The sequence below is a fragment of the Oncorhynchus mykiss genome, chromosome 8 (genome assembly GCF_057628025.1).
Source record: "Oncorhynchus mykiss isolate SJ-2025 chromosome 8, ASM5762802v1, whole genome shotgun sequence".
In the NCBI taxonomy this organism is placed as follows: Eukaryota; Metazoa; Chordata; class Actinopteri; order Salmoniformes; family Salmonidae; genus Oncorhynchus; species Oncorhynchus mykiss.
The window spans coordinates 34,640,661-34,655,550 of NC_143029.1; positions in this window are offsets into that span (position 1 = coordinate 34,640,661).

Genomic DNA, 14,890 nt, shown 5'->3' on the forward strand with positions numbered 1-14,890 from the left:
ATACTGCTGCATAAATTATGTAATATGCCAGGGAGATATATATACTGTAGCTAAGAAAGTAATATTAAGTGTATTTTGTATAGTAAGACCTTAGTAGCCCATGGGCCTCACCCTAATAATTTGGTCTATTTACCCCTCTTAATTTCGCCTACTGTTCTGACTTGGTGGTGCACATGTAGCCTATAAACTGGTTTAGAGAAATGTAATTATTGAATATCGTAAGCGCTTTCATTGTCTGCTTATATTCCTACTTTATTTATCCTACGTTTCTGGCTTGGTGTACAGGGAGAACACTTTAAGAACGGCCCTTGTTCTGAATTCTGTTGCTGTACATTTCAATAGTGCTAAACAAATAGTTATACTGACTTACTGTACGTCCGTCCTAGCTCGCTCATTAATGTATTCATCGAAATAACGGATTGCCTCTTATCTGCTTGTTGTCCCCTTATGCCATAGTTTGTACATCTCAAATGTCATTAGAAACCACATTTGTCTACAAGTGTATTCATGTTTGATTGTTGGGATTGTTGTTTTAGTCTGACAATCGGGGTGGGTGGGATTTTTATTTATTTTTCTTCCTTTTTTCTATGTTTATTGTTTCCTTCCTAAAGAGACACACAGGTCACTTTTGTGCTCAAACCAAAGTTGAAACATTTCCTAATTATCTGCATATGATAGATTTCTATTCAGTTACATATTTGAAACCTATGCTTAATCCACTAAAATATGTCACATTCAACGTAAAAGGTCTTAACAGCCCGATTAAAAGGAAAATAGTCTATACATACCTTAAGAAATTAAAGGCTGACATTGTGTTTTTACAAGAAACACATCTTATACAGCCAGTGAACACAAGAAATTGAAGAGGGAATGGGTAGGACAAGTTTTTGCATCCTCTTTTAACTCCAAAGCAAGAGGAACTGCAATTTTGATAAGTAGACACATCCCCTTCTGCGTCAACAACACCATCTCTGATCCCTCTGGCAGGTTTGTTTTGGTGCAGGGGCATACGTTTTCAGAGTCTTGGACCCTATTGAATATTTATGCTCCTAACTTCGATGACCATATGTTTATTCAGAATGTCTTCCTTCAGGTTTCTCAAGCACCACCAGGATGGCTACTGGTTGGAGGAGATTTAAATTTTTGCTTAGATACAGTTCTTGATAGGTCTTCTGATAAACCCTTACCAAAGCCGGCAAGCTCACCATGTCATTCATGAAAGATCTCAATTTACTAGACATCTGGAGACAGTTGCACCCACAGGATAGGGACTACTCTTTTTATTCACACCCACACAAGACACACACACGCATAGATAACTTTTTACTTTCGACACAACTGTTTCATAGAGTGTTAGATGTTGAGTATCTCCCCAGGTTGCTTAATGACCATTCTCCTCTGGTATTATCAATCTCCATTCCTACCAAGGTAAATGGAGCATATAGATGGAGACTAAATTCTACACTCCTAAAGCAACCTGAATTTTGTGCATTCATCAAAGAGCAGATCAATATTGTTACTTTGACCAACAAACCCTCTGCTCCAGACAGCTGCATTCTTTGGGACACATTGAAGGCCTATCTGAGGGGACAGATAATTTCCATATACTAAAGGGCTGAAGAGAAAACACGGTGCGGAACTGAGTGCCCTTGAATCTGAAATCTCCGAGCTAGAGAAAACCTACCAAAGAGGCCCGACTAAAGATCTATACAGGCTTTTGGTAAATAAAAAACTTAAATATAATATTCTGAACACATATCAAGCTGAGAGGGCCATCACTAAATCAAAACAGTGTTATTACGAGCTTGGAGAGAAAGCAAGTATTGGCATGGCAACTGAAAGCAGAGGAAAGTAAGAGGACAATTAATGCCATAGAAAGTCTTACTAATGAGATATCTTTCGACCCTACTGAAATTAATAACACTTTTAAGAAATTGTCAGGTGCGTGAATGAGGACCCAAAAGCGAATTAACAAACAGAGTTTCTTTAATGATGAACACACGTGGGCTCAGATGGACAGGTAGATTCCGACAGGACAGGACAAGGTTGCAGCAAACACGATGATAGTCTGGTTCAGGCATGAGACACACAAACAAGAATCCGACAAAGACAGGAGCAGAAACAGAGAGAGATATAGGGACCTAATCAGAGGGAAAAAGGGAACAGGTGGGAAAAGGGGTGAATGAGGTAGTCAGAGAAGACAAGGAACAGCTGGGGGAAAGAGGGACAGAAACGGTAACCTAGTACGACCAGCAGAGGGAGACAGGGTGAAAGGAAAGGACAGAAAGACACAACATGACAATACATGACAGTACCCCCCCACTCACCGAGCGCCTCCTGGCGCACTCGAGGAGGAAACCTGGCGGCAACGGAGGAAATCCTCGATCAGCGCACGGTCCAGCACGTCCCGAGAGGGAACCCAACTCCTCTCCTCAGGACCGTACCCCTCCCAATCTACGAGGTACTGGTGACCACGGCCCCGAGGACGCATGTCCAAAATCCTACGGACCCTGTAGATGGGTGCGCCCTCGACAAGGATGGGGGGGGGGGGGGGGAAGACGAGCGGGGGCGCGAAGAACGGGCTTGATACAGGAGACATGGAAGACCGGGTGGACGCGACGAAGGTATCGCGGAAGAAGAAGTCGAACTGCGACAGGATTAATGACCCGAGAAATACGGAACGGACCAATGAACCGCGGGGTCAACTTGCGAGAAGCCGTCTTAAGGGGAAGGTTCTGAGTGGAGAGCCAAACTCTCTGACCGCGACAATATCTAGGACTCTTAGTTCTACGCTTATTAGCAGCCCTCACAGTCTGCGTCCTATAACGGCAAAGTGCAGACCTGACCCTCTTCCAGGTGCGCTCGCAACGTTGGACAAAAGCCTGAGCGGAGGGGACGCTGGACTCGGCGAACTGAGATGAGAACAGCGGAGGCTGGTACCCGAGGCTACTCTGAAAAGGAGATAGCCCGGTCGCAGACGAAGGAAGCGAGTTGTGGGCGTATTCTGCCCAGGGGAGCTGTTCTGACCAAGACGCAGGGTTGCGAAAAGAAAGACTGCGTAAGATGCGACCAATAGTCTGATTGGCCCGTTCTGCTTGACCGTTAGACTGGGGGTGAAAGCCGGAAGAGAGACTGACGGAAGCCCCAATCAAACGGCAAAACTCCCTCCAAAATTGAGAGGTGAATTGCGGACCTCTGTCCGAAACGACGTCTGACGGAAGGCCATGAATTCTGAAAACATTCTCGATGATGATTTGTGCCGTCTCTTTAGCAGAAGGAAGCTTAGCAAGGGGAATGAAATGAGCCGCCTTAGAGAACCTATCGACAACCGTAAGAATAACAGTCTTCCCCGCTGACGAAGGCAGTCCGGTGACAAAATCTAAGGCGATGTGAGACCACGGTCGAGAGGGAATGGGAAGCGGCCTGAGACGGCCGGCAGGAGGGGAGTTACCGGACTTAGTCTGCGCGCAGACCGAACAAGCAGCCACGAAACGACGCGTGTCATGCTCCCGGGTGGGCCACCAAAAACGCTGGCGAATGGAAGCAAGCGTACCCCGAACGCCAGGGTGGCCGGCTAACTTGGCAGAGTGAGCCCACTGAAGAACGGCCAGACGAGTAGGAACGGGAACGAAAAGAAGGTTCCTAGGACAAGCGCGCAGCGACGGAGTGTGAGTGAGCGCTTGCTTTACCTGCCTCTCAATTCCCCAGACAGTCAACCCGACAACACGCCCCTCAGGGAGAATCCCCTCGGGGTCAGTGGAGGCTACTGAAGAACTGAAGAGACGAGATAAAGCATCAGGCTTGGTGTTCTTAGAGCCCGGACGATAAGAAATCACGAACTCGAAACGAGCGAAAAACAGCGCCCAACGCGCCTGACGCGCATTAAGTCGTTTGGCAGAACGGATGTACTCAAGGTTCCTATGGTCAGTCCAAACGACAAAAGGAACGGTCGCCCCCTCCAACCACTGTCGCCATTCGCCTAGGGCTAACCGGATGGCGAGCAGTTCGCGGTTTCCCACATCATAGTTACGTTCCGACGGCGACAGGCGATGAGAAAAATACGCGCATGGGTGGACCTTGTCGTCAGAGAGGGAGCGCTGAGAAAGAATGGCTCCCACGCCCACCTCTGACGCGTCAACCTCGACAACGAACTGTCTAGAGACGTCAGGTGTAACAAGGATAGGAGCGGATGTAAAACGATTCTTGAGGAGATCAAAAGCTCCCTGGGCGGAAACGGACCACTTAAAGCACGTCTTGACAGAAGTAAGGGCTGTGAGAGGAGCTGCCACCTGACCGAAATTACGGATGAAACGACGATAGAAGTTCGCGAAGCCGAGAAAGCGCTGCAGCTCGACGCGTGACTTAGGGGCGGGCCAATCAATGACAGCTTGGACCTTAGCGGGATCCATCTTAATGCCTTCAGCGGAAATAACAGAACCGAGAAATGTGACGGAGGAGGCATGAAAAGTGCACTTCTCAGCCTTCACAAAAAGACAATTCTCTAAAAGGCGCTGGAGGACACGTCGAACGTGCTGAACATGAATCTGGAGTGACGGTGAAAAAATCAGGATATCGTCAAGGTAAACGAAAACAAAGATGTTCAGCATGTCTCTCAGGACATCATTGACTAATGCCTGAAAGACAGCTGGAGCGTTAGCGAGGCCGAAAGGAAGAACCCGGTATTCAAAGTGCCCTAACGGAGTGTTAAACGCCGTCTTCCACTCGTCCCCCTCCCTGATGCGCACGAGATGGTAAGCGTTACGAAGGTCCAACTTAGTGAAAAACCTGGCTCCCTGCAGGATCTCGAAGGCTGAAGACATAAGAGGAAGCGGATAACGATTCTTCACTGTTATGTCATTCAGCCCTCGATAATCTATGCAGGGGCGCAGAGACCCGTCCTTCTTCTTGACAAAAAAAAACCCCGCTCCGGCGGGAGAGGAGGAGGGGACTATGGTACCGGCGTCAAGAGCTACAGACAAATAATCCTCGAGAGCCTTACGTTTGGGAGCCGACAGAGAGTATAGTCTACCCCGGGGGGGAGTGGTTCCCGGAAGGAGATCAATACTACAATCATACGACCGGTGTGGAGGAAGAGAGGTGGCCCTGGACCGACTGAACACCGTGCGCAGATCGTGATATTCCTCCGGCACCCCTGTCAAATCACCAGGCTCCTCCTGTGAAGAAGAGACAGAGGAAACAGGAGGGATAGCAGACATTAAACATTTCACATGACAAGAGACGTTCCAGGAGAGGATAGAATTACTAGACCAATTAATGGAAGGATTATGACAAACTAGCCAGGGATGGCCCAAAACAACAGGTGTAAAAGGTGAACGAAAAATTAAAAAAGAAATGGTTTCGCTATGATTACCAGAAACAGTGAGGGTTAAAGGTAGCGTCTCACGCTGAATCCTGGGGAGAGGACTACCATCCAGGGCGAACAAGGCCGTGGACTCCCTTAACTGTCTGAGAGGAATGTCATGTTCCCGAGCCCAGGTCTCGTCCATAAAACAGCCCTCCGCCCCAGAGTCTATTAAGGCACTGCAGGAAGCTGACGAACCGGTCCAGCGTAGATGGACCGACAAGGTAGTGCAGGATCTTGAAGGAGAGACAGGAGTAGTAGCGCTCACCAGTAGCCCTCCGCTTACTGATGAGCTCTGGCTTTTACTGGACATGAAGTGACAAAATGACCAGCAGAACCGCAATAGAGACAGAGGCGGTTGGTGATTCTCCGTTCCCTCTCCTTAGTCGAGATGCGGATACCTCCCAGCTGCATAGGCTCAGCTCCCGAGCCGGCAGAGGAAGATGGTAGTGATGCGGAGAGGGGGGCAACGGAGAACGCGAGCTCCTTTCCACGAGCTCGGTGACGAAGATCAACCCGTCGCTCAATGCGAATAGCGAGTTCAATCAAGGAATCCACGCTGGAAGGAACCTCCCGGGAGAGAATCTCATCCTTTACCTCTGCGCGGAGACCCTCCAGAAGACGAGCGAGCAAAGCCGGCTCGTTCCAGCCACTGGAGGCAGCAAGAGTGCGAAACTCAATAGAGTAGTCTGTTATGGATCGATTGCCTTGACATAGGGAAGACAGGGCCCTGGAAGCCTCCTCCCCAAAAACAGATCGATCAAAAACCCGTATCATCTCCTCCTTAAAGTCCTGATACTGGTTAGTACACTCAGCCCTTGCCTCCCAGATTGCCGTGCCCCACTCACGAGCCCGTCCAGTAAGGAGAGATATGACGTAGGCGACACGAGCAGTGCTCCTGGCGTAAGTGTTGGGCTGGAGAGAAAACACAATATCACACTGGGTGAGGAACGAGCGGCATTCAGTGGGCTCCCCAGAGTAACACGGCGGGTTATTGATTCTGGGCTCCGGAGATTCGAAAGCCCTGGAAGTGGCCGGTGGATCGAGGCGGAGATGGTGAACCTGTTCTGTGAGGTTGGAGACTTGGGTGGCCAGGGTCTCAACGGCATGTCGAGCAGCAGACAATTCCTGCTCGTGTCTGCCTAGCATCGCTCCCTGGATCTCGACGGCTGAGTGGAGAGGATCCGAAGTCGCTGGGTCCATTCTTGGTCGGATTCTTCTGTCAGGTGCGTGAATGAGGACCCAAAAGCGAATTAACAAACAGAGTTTCTTTAATGATGAACACACGTGGGCTCAGATGGACAGGTAGATTCCGACAGGACAGGACAAGGTTGCAGCAAACACGATGATAGTCTGGTTCAGGCATGAGACACACAAACAAGAATCCGACAAAGACAGGAGCAGAAACAGAGAGAGATATAGGGACCTAATCAGAGGGAAAAAGGGAACAGGTGGGAAAAGGGGTGAATGAGGTAGTCAGAGAAGACAAGGAACAGCTGGGGGAAAGAGGGACAGAAACGGTAACCTAGTACGACCAGCAGAGGGAGACAGGGTGAAAGGAAAGGACAGAAAGACACAACATGACAATACATGACAGAAATACTATGAAGACCTCTACACTTCCCAATCAAGCGATGATCTATTAGAGATCGACTCCTTTATCTCCTCTCTCAACCTCTCATGCCTGTCAGGGGAAGACAGCGAGCGCCTGAGTGAACACTTCTCAGTTCCTGAATTGTTGGAGGCCATTAAATCCTTACCTTCTAATAAATCTCCTGGGGAGGATGGCTTCCCTCCAGAGTACTATAAAGAATTTAGGGAGCTGTTGGTCCCCTACCTTATGGAGGTACTTAAAAAAGCCAGAGAAGACAACTGCTTTCCAGAGTCCTTCTCTCGAGCAGTGATTACTGTAATCCACAAGAAAGGGGAAAACCCGCTAAAGTGCGCCTCCTATAGACCAATCTCTCTCCTTAACACAGATTGTAAACTGGTCACCAAGATGCTATCTAAGAGACTGGAGTCATGTCTTCCCCTGTTGGTCAACCCAGATCAGACGGGCTTCATAATTAATAGATTGTCCTCCAATAATCTCAGAAGGTTCTTTGATATAATTCACCTTGCTAACCAAAACAAAATACCTAGTGTCGCAGTCTCCCTCGACGCTGAAAAGGCCTTTGATAGGGTTGAATGGCCATACCTCTTTCGCGTCTTGGAAAAGTTCGGTTTAGGTACCGTGTTTGTAAATTTGATAAAATCACTCTACAAATCTCCTAAAGCTAGGATTGCTACCAATGGGATTACTTCCTCCTCTTTCCCTCTTTATAGGGGGAACAGACAAGGTTGCCCAATTAGCCCCCACCTCTTTGCCCTCACCATCGAACCGTTGGCTGAGGCTATTAGAACGTGCCCTGACATACATGGCTTTGAGGTGGGCCCCCATACCTATAAATTATCACTCTTTGCGGACGACCTTATCTTATTTCTAACAAACCCAGAACACTCCCTCTCTCACTTGTAGATCCTACTACAGTGTTATAGTTCTTTCTCTGGATATAAGGTCAATTTTGATAAAAGCAAAATCTTACCGTTGTCTGTCTTTGACCATCATACCATCAAGCACAAGTTTCCTTTTAGATGGTCGCCTATGGGCTTCACATATTTGGGCATAATGGTGGATGGTAATCTGAACAACCTCTATAAACTCAATCTGGCCAGTTTGTTGCAAAAGGTGGAGGTTGACCTTTGTAAATGGATGGACTTACCTCTCACTCTACTGGGTAGAATCAATGTAATTAAAATGAATGTCCTGCCCAGATTTCTATATCTGTTTCAATCTCTCCCTATCCCTGTTCCCGCAGCATTTTTTTCCTCTCTCGACAAGCTGACCAGACCGTTTATCTGGCACGGCAAAACCCCTAGGGTTGGCCTGAATAAACTGACCCTTGATTACAGTCAAGGGGGCTTAAACCTTCTCCTATTTTAGAATGTACTACTGGGTTGCACAGTCTAGGTTTCTGGCTCAGAGGTTTGACAATGGTCCCTCGCCCTCATGGTTGAACATTGAAAAGCTTGAGGTAAATGATGACACTGGGGCAGAATTGTTTTACAAATGGGACAGGAAATCTATAAAAACCATCACAGACAACCCTTTAATCATACATTCTGTCTTGGCATGGTGTAAACTGCATGAGCTGTTTGGACGAGAGGGATTCCTTTCCCCTAAAACCCCTTTATGGAACAATAGATTGATCCCTATGTTTTTCCAGAATAGTAACTTTAGACCATGGTCTGATAAGGGGATCACTCTTCTGGAACATTGTTACGAGGAGGGTGTTCTTGTGTCTTTTGATCAGCTGAAGCATAAATACCACTTGCCTAAGAGGGACTTCTTTAGCTACCTACAACTACGAAACATTATTAGGGTGACTCTCAAGGGACAATGGAACCTACCTAAGATGTCACCTATTGAACAACTTGAACAGCCACGCAGACCAACCACTGTTCAAGACCATTTCCCGTGTATACAATGCTCTTATGTCAGGACTAACACTGCCTGGGCTAGATAAACCCCGACTTAGATGGGAAAAAGATCTGGGTATTGATCTTGATGAGGATCTATGGAGTAACCTATGCAGGGATGGTGTTACATCCACATTGAACTCCAGATACAGACTGATCCAGTTTAATTTCCTCCATCAGCTCTATATCACTCCATCTAGACTGCACAAGTTCAACCCAGATATCTCCTCCCTATGTTTTAGATGTGGCTCAGATGAAGGAACATTCCTCCATTCCACTTGGCAGTGTTCAAAACTACACGGTTTCTGGCAGGGGGTATGCGATACCATATCCTCAATTCACAGGGTTGCATTCCCTTTAGACCCGGAGATCTGTCTACTGGGTAACTTTACTAACACCAATCTTAGGCAAAGCCATACTATAAAGCTAACAGAAATATTGCTAGCGATTGCCAAGAAATGTATTACCTTGAAATGGAAATTGGATTCCTCCCTGCCAGTTGCAATGTGGCTATCGGAAGTTAATAGTTGTATCCCTTTGGAGAAAATCACTTACTGCTTGAGGAATAAGTTAAAGACATTTTACAGAATTTGGCAACCTTTTATTGACTATATGGAGAATCTCCCCCCACATCTCATTGATTGAATCTATATATAATCCTCATAATGTTTCACACATAATGTATAATATGTAGCCTACGGCAGGTGATCCAATGTCTCGTTATTATTTTTTTCTTATTGTATGTTTGTATATATAATCATAATTATTTTCTTTTTTTTTTGTCACGCTCGTCTGTTACTGTCACTTTGTCCTATCGTTGTCTAAAGTGGCTAGTGATATATTTTACATACATTTCCATCAATTCCCATTGAAGATGAGAGATTTGTTTTCAACATGGCTAGCAGCTAGCAAGCCGTATTTTGTTATTTAAAATGTTCCGGGTGCCAAATGTCATCAGCAAATAAAAATCGAATAGTATCAACTGAACAATTTAACATGTGGCATAAGATAAGGGCATGATAACATCAATACGGAGGGAGTTGCTGCATATCAACATTTGCTGGTGCTGTAGTGACACCCACTGGACATTAAATAAATGACCATAAGGGGAGAAGACATGACTCTTTCTGCTCCTTTTCTGATAGTATAATAACCAGCAGAGGGGTCAAGTTGCTGTCAGAAATGACGCGGTTGACTTGGTGAGTAAGATCACGGGAGAGTGCACCAATCCTCCCCTGAGATATGAGCTAGATTTCAACATCCATTATTTCACCCGCCCTCGAAAATATGTTGACATTCTCAACTTTATTGATCATGTTCACAATGTATTTTGTTTTGAATTCAACACATATGGTGTGACATTGACCCCATACTGGATGTCAGATCGTAGGGATTGCTATCACAGCTGTCCGTGGTACTGAATCCCTGATTTCCAAGCCATAGTTTGTTTAGGCTACTGTCTGCTACCATTCTTCACATCGCATAGACACAGCAACACACTCACGATGATGAAATAGTTATTCAGACTTTATGATGCAGTCGGGAGGAGGATGGAAAGTAAGGTTTTGTGGTTCATATTCTAATCTAGATGACTATTTCTGAAATCTTATATATGGATGGGATATAATATATATAAATTGGAAAAGGGACATTTGCAGATGTTGTAAAGACCAAATGTCTAATGGATGGAAAGTAGGACTACTCTGCCTGTAAGACAATAAAGCAGCCTTTAGAAAGGTAATTCAGCTGACAGACCAGCAGAGATGTGCACCTTGTAATACAGATATTTATACACACTCTCTCACACACAGCATTATTTGATATTGTGATTATAAGTTAAAAGTGATTAAAAGCTGTTCGTCAAACATCTAATTCCAAAATCATGGGCATTAATATGGACTTGGTCTCCCCTTTGCTGCTATAACAGCCTCAACTCTTCTGGGAAGGTTTTCTACTAGATGTTGGAAATATTGCTGCTGGGACTTGCTTACATTCAGCCACAAGAGCATTAGTGAGGTCGGACACTGATTTTGGGCGATTAGGCCTGGCTCGCAGTCGTCGTTCCAATTCATCCCAAAGGTGTTCGATAGGGTTGAGGTCAGAGCTCTGTGCAGGCCAGTCATGTTCTTCCACACAGATCTCAGCAAACCATTTCTGTATGGACCTCGTTTTGTGCACAGGGACATTGTCATGTTGAAACAGGAAGGGGCCTTCCCCAAAGTTTTGCCACAAAGTTGGAAGTGCAGAATTGTCTAGAAGTCATTGTATGCTATAGTGTTAAGATTTCTCTTCATTGGAACTACGGGCCTAGCCCAAACCTTAAAAAACAACCCCAGACCATTAATCCTCCTCCGCCAAACTTTACAATTGGCACTATGCATTGGGGCAGGTAGAGTTCTCCTTGAATCCGCCAAACCCAGATTCATCGATCGGACTGCCAGATGGTGAAGCGTGATTCATCACTCCAGAGAACGCATTTCCACTGCTCCAGAGTCCAATGGCGGGGAGCTTTACACCACTCCAGCCGACGCTTGGCATTGCGCATGGTGATCTTAGGCGTGTGTGCGGCTGCTCAGCCATGGAAACGTTGCTTTCAGAGGCAGTTTGTAACTTGATAGTGAGTGTTGCAACCGAGGACAGACAATTTTTAAACGCTACACGCTTCAGCACTTGGCCGCCCCGTTCTGTGAGACCTTCCACTTCGCGGCTGAGCTGCTGTTGCTCCTAGACGTTTCCACTTCACAGTAACAGCACTTACAGATGAGCGGGGCAGCTCTAGCAGGGCAAAAATGTGACGAATGGACTTGTTGGAAAGGTGGCAGCCAATGACGGTGCCACGTTGGAAGTCACTGAGGTCTTCAGTAAGGCCATTGTACTGCCAATGTTTGTCAATGGAGATGTGGTTCAGCTCAGGGCATGTCTGTAACCTGTGGGAGGTCCAGGCTAACAGGAGACTGAGTTCTCATCTCAACATCCTGCAACTACATCAGATAATCTTGTGAGTAACACTGACATGAATGCATGCCACTTCAAATAAGCATCAGTTAACTGAATAGTTATGTTCTGTTCTTAAACAGAATAACTCTTCTGTACTACTTACTGAGAATTCCTTTCTGAAGTCATCACACTGAGGATAAACATTTAATATCAAGGCACACATGCTAGTTTATTTCCCATTGCCACACTCTTCTTCTTCTGTCTGATGTGTCCTGTCAGTGATGAGAACAGTGGTGCCATAGAGAGACAGTTGAAGTCGGAAGTTTACATACATCTTAGCCAAATACATTTAAACTCAGTTTTTCACAATTCCTGAAATTTAATCCTAGTAAACATTCCCTGTCTTAGGTCAGTTAGGATCACCACTTTATTTTAAGAATGTGAAATGTCAGAATAATTGTAGAGAGAATTATTTACTTCAGCTTTTATTTCTTTCATCACATTCCCAGTGGGTCAGAAGTTTACATACACACAATTAGTATTTGGTAGTATTGCCTTTAAATTGTTTAACTTGGGTCAAACATTTTGGGTAGCCTTCCACAAGCTTCCCACAATAAGTTGGGTGAATTTTGGCCCATTCTTCCTGAAAGAGCTGGTGTAACGGAGTCAGGTTTGTACGGCCTCCTTGCTTGCACACGCCTTTTCAGTTCTGCCCATACATTTTCTATAGGATTGAGGTCAGGGCTTTGTGATGGCCACTCCAATACCTTGACTTTGTTGTCCTTCGCCATTTTGCCACAACTTTGGAGGTATGCTTGGGGTCATTGTCCATTTGGAAGCCCCATTTGCAACCAAGCTTTAACTTGATGTCTTGAGATGTTGCTTCAATATATTCAAATAACTTTCCCTGCTCATGATGCCATCTATTTTGTGAAGTGCACCATTCCCTCCTGCAGCAAAGCACCCCCGTGTTTCACAGTTGGGATGGTGTTCTTCGACTTGCAAGCCTCCCCCTTTTTCCTCCAAACATAACGATAGTCATTATGGCCAAATAGTTATATTTTTGTTTCATGAGACCAGAGGACATTTCTCCAAAAATAACTGTCTGGCTTTTTTATGGCAGTTTTGGAGCAGTGGCTTCTTCCTTGCTGAGCGGCCTTTCAGGTTATGTCTATATAGGACTCGTTTTACTGTGGATATAGATACTTTTGTACCTGTTTCCTCCAGCATCTTCACACGGTCCTTTGCTGTTGTTTTGGGATTGATTTGCACTTTTCGCACCAAAGTACATTCATCTCTAGGAGACAGAACACGTCTCCTTCCTGAGCGGTATGACGGCTATGTGGTCCCATGGTGTTTATACTTGCATACTATTGTTTGTACAGATGAACGTGGTACCATCAGGCATTTGGAAATTGCTCCCAAGGATGAACCAGACTTGTGGAGGTCTAAGATTTTTTTTCTGAGGTCTTGGCTGATTTTTTTTTATTTTACCATGATGTCAAGCAAAGAGGCACTGAATTTGAAGGTAGGCCTTGATAAACATCCACAGTTACACCTCCAATTGACTCAAATAATGTAAATTAGCCTATCAGAAGCTTCTAAAGCCATGACATCATTTTTTGAAATTTTCCAAGCTGTTTAAAGGCACAGTCAACTTAGTGTATGTAAACTTCTGACCCACTGGAATTGTGATACAGTGAATTATAAGTTAAATAATCTGTCTGTAAACAATTGTTGGAAAAATTACTTGTGTCATGCACAAAGTAGATGTCCTAACTGACTTGCCAAAACTATAGTTTGTTAACAAGAAATTTGTGGAGTGGTTGAAAAACGGGTTGTAATGACTCCAACCTAAGTGTATGTAAACTTCCGACTTCAACTGTCTGTGAGCTGATTAAAGGTCAGTGAAGGTTTATGTAGTCTTAGTCTACACTTAGTATATGGCTGCATTTCATTTCAAAACATTGTTCCCTTCCTTCTTAATTTCTCTTCATAGATCTGACTGGTGGTCATAACCAGTTTTTCCATCTAGTTTCCCGCCATATTTCTTCTACATATCCAACCCCATCAGAGTGAAAGAGGGCAAAAGGGAAGGAACGTTCACAACTGCCGGGAATGAAACAAAGTCTTTGCCTTTGTTGGAATTTAAAATGCTTTCAGCAGTAAACAGGTGATTTTTATCAGGGGTGAGGTGTAAAAACTATGCTTCATTACTACCATAACCCCTGACCTCTGAGTTAGCCCGACAGTACTCCATGCCAGAGAGCAGGCCCCACAACTTCATGTACCAGTTCTGCAAGTCTCTGGACCACATGTACCGGTAAGCACAGATGAGCATAGGAGAGCAGGCTCACTTGATACTGTGTCAAGGGTAATTTCAGTTGATTTCTGTGACGTGTAGATTCTCTCCTCACAGTCGTGGGCTCTTCCACCGGGATGTGAAACCAGAGAACATTCTGATCAAGGTGAGACAGACTCCCTCAGACAAAGATCTATTGAGTTTAGTAGAGAACTCCATTGCATCCATCATGGTGGCACTAAGAATGCCATGACAAACACAGTACATTTCCATCTCTGTACGAACAAGTTATATTCTACCCTACTCCGATAAAGATGATTATAGGCTCTGTCTACTTGTCCCTCTAGCCCACAGAGGAGTCCCATCGCCCCCCTGGGCTGCACATGTGGAGGGGTCCACAAAGACCCAAAACACTAATAGCTTCACTACTCCTAGGCCCATAATGTTTAGGGTGGGGTAGGTGGAGACACAATGTTGTGGTTTAATCTGTTCCAAGAAACCATTTCCGCTTTTTTAGTCATAACTCTATTGAACAGTTGGTCAAACAAAACATTATGTTGAGTGATTTGAGACAGTCGTCTGTTCAAATGAAATTGAAGTGTCATTTGTCCACTCAATACTACCAAAACAAAGTGTTCCAGCTACAATCATAATTGTTTAATTCAAGTGTGAATAAAACAGAATTGAGAGGGAACTTTTGACTGACTGTCCATTCATACTCATTCAGCCCGTAGGCCTACTAGTAAAGACTGGAGGTCGGAGACAACGAG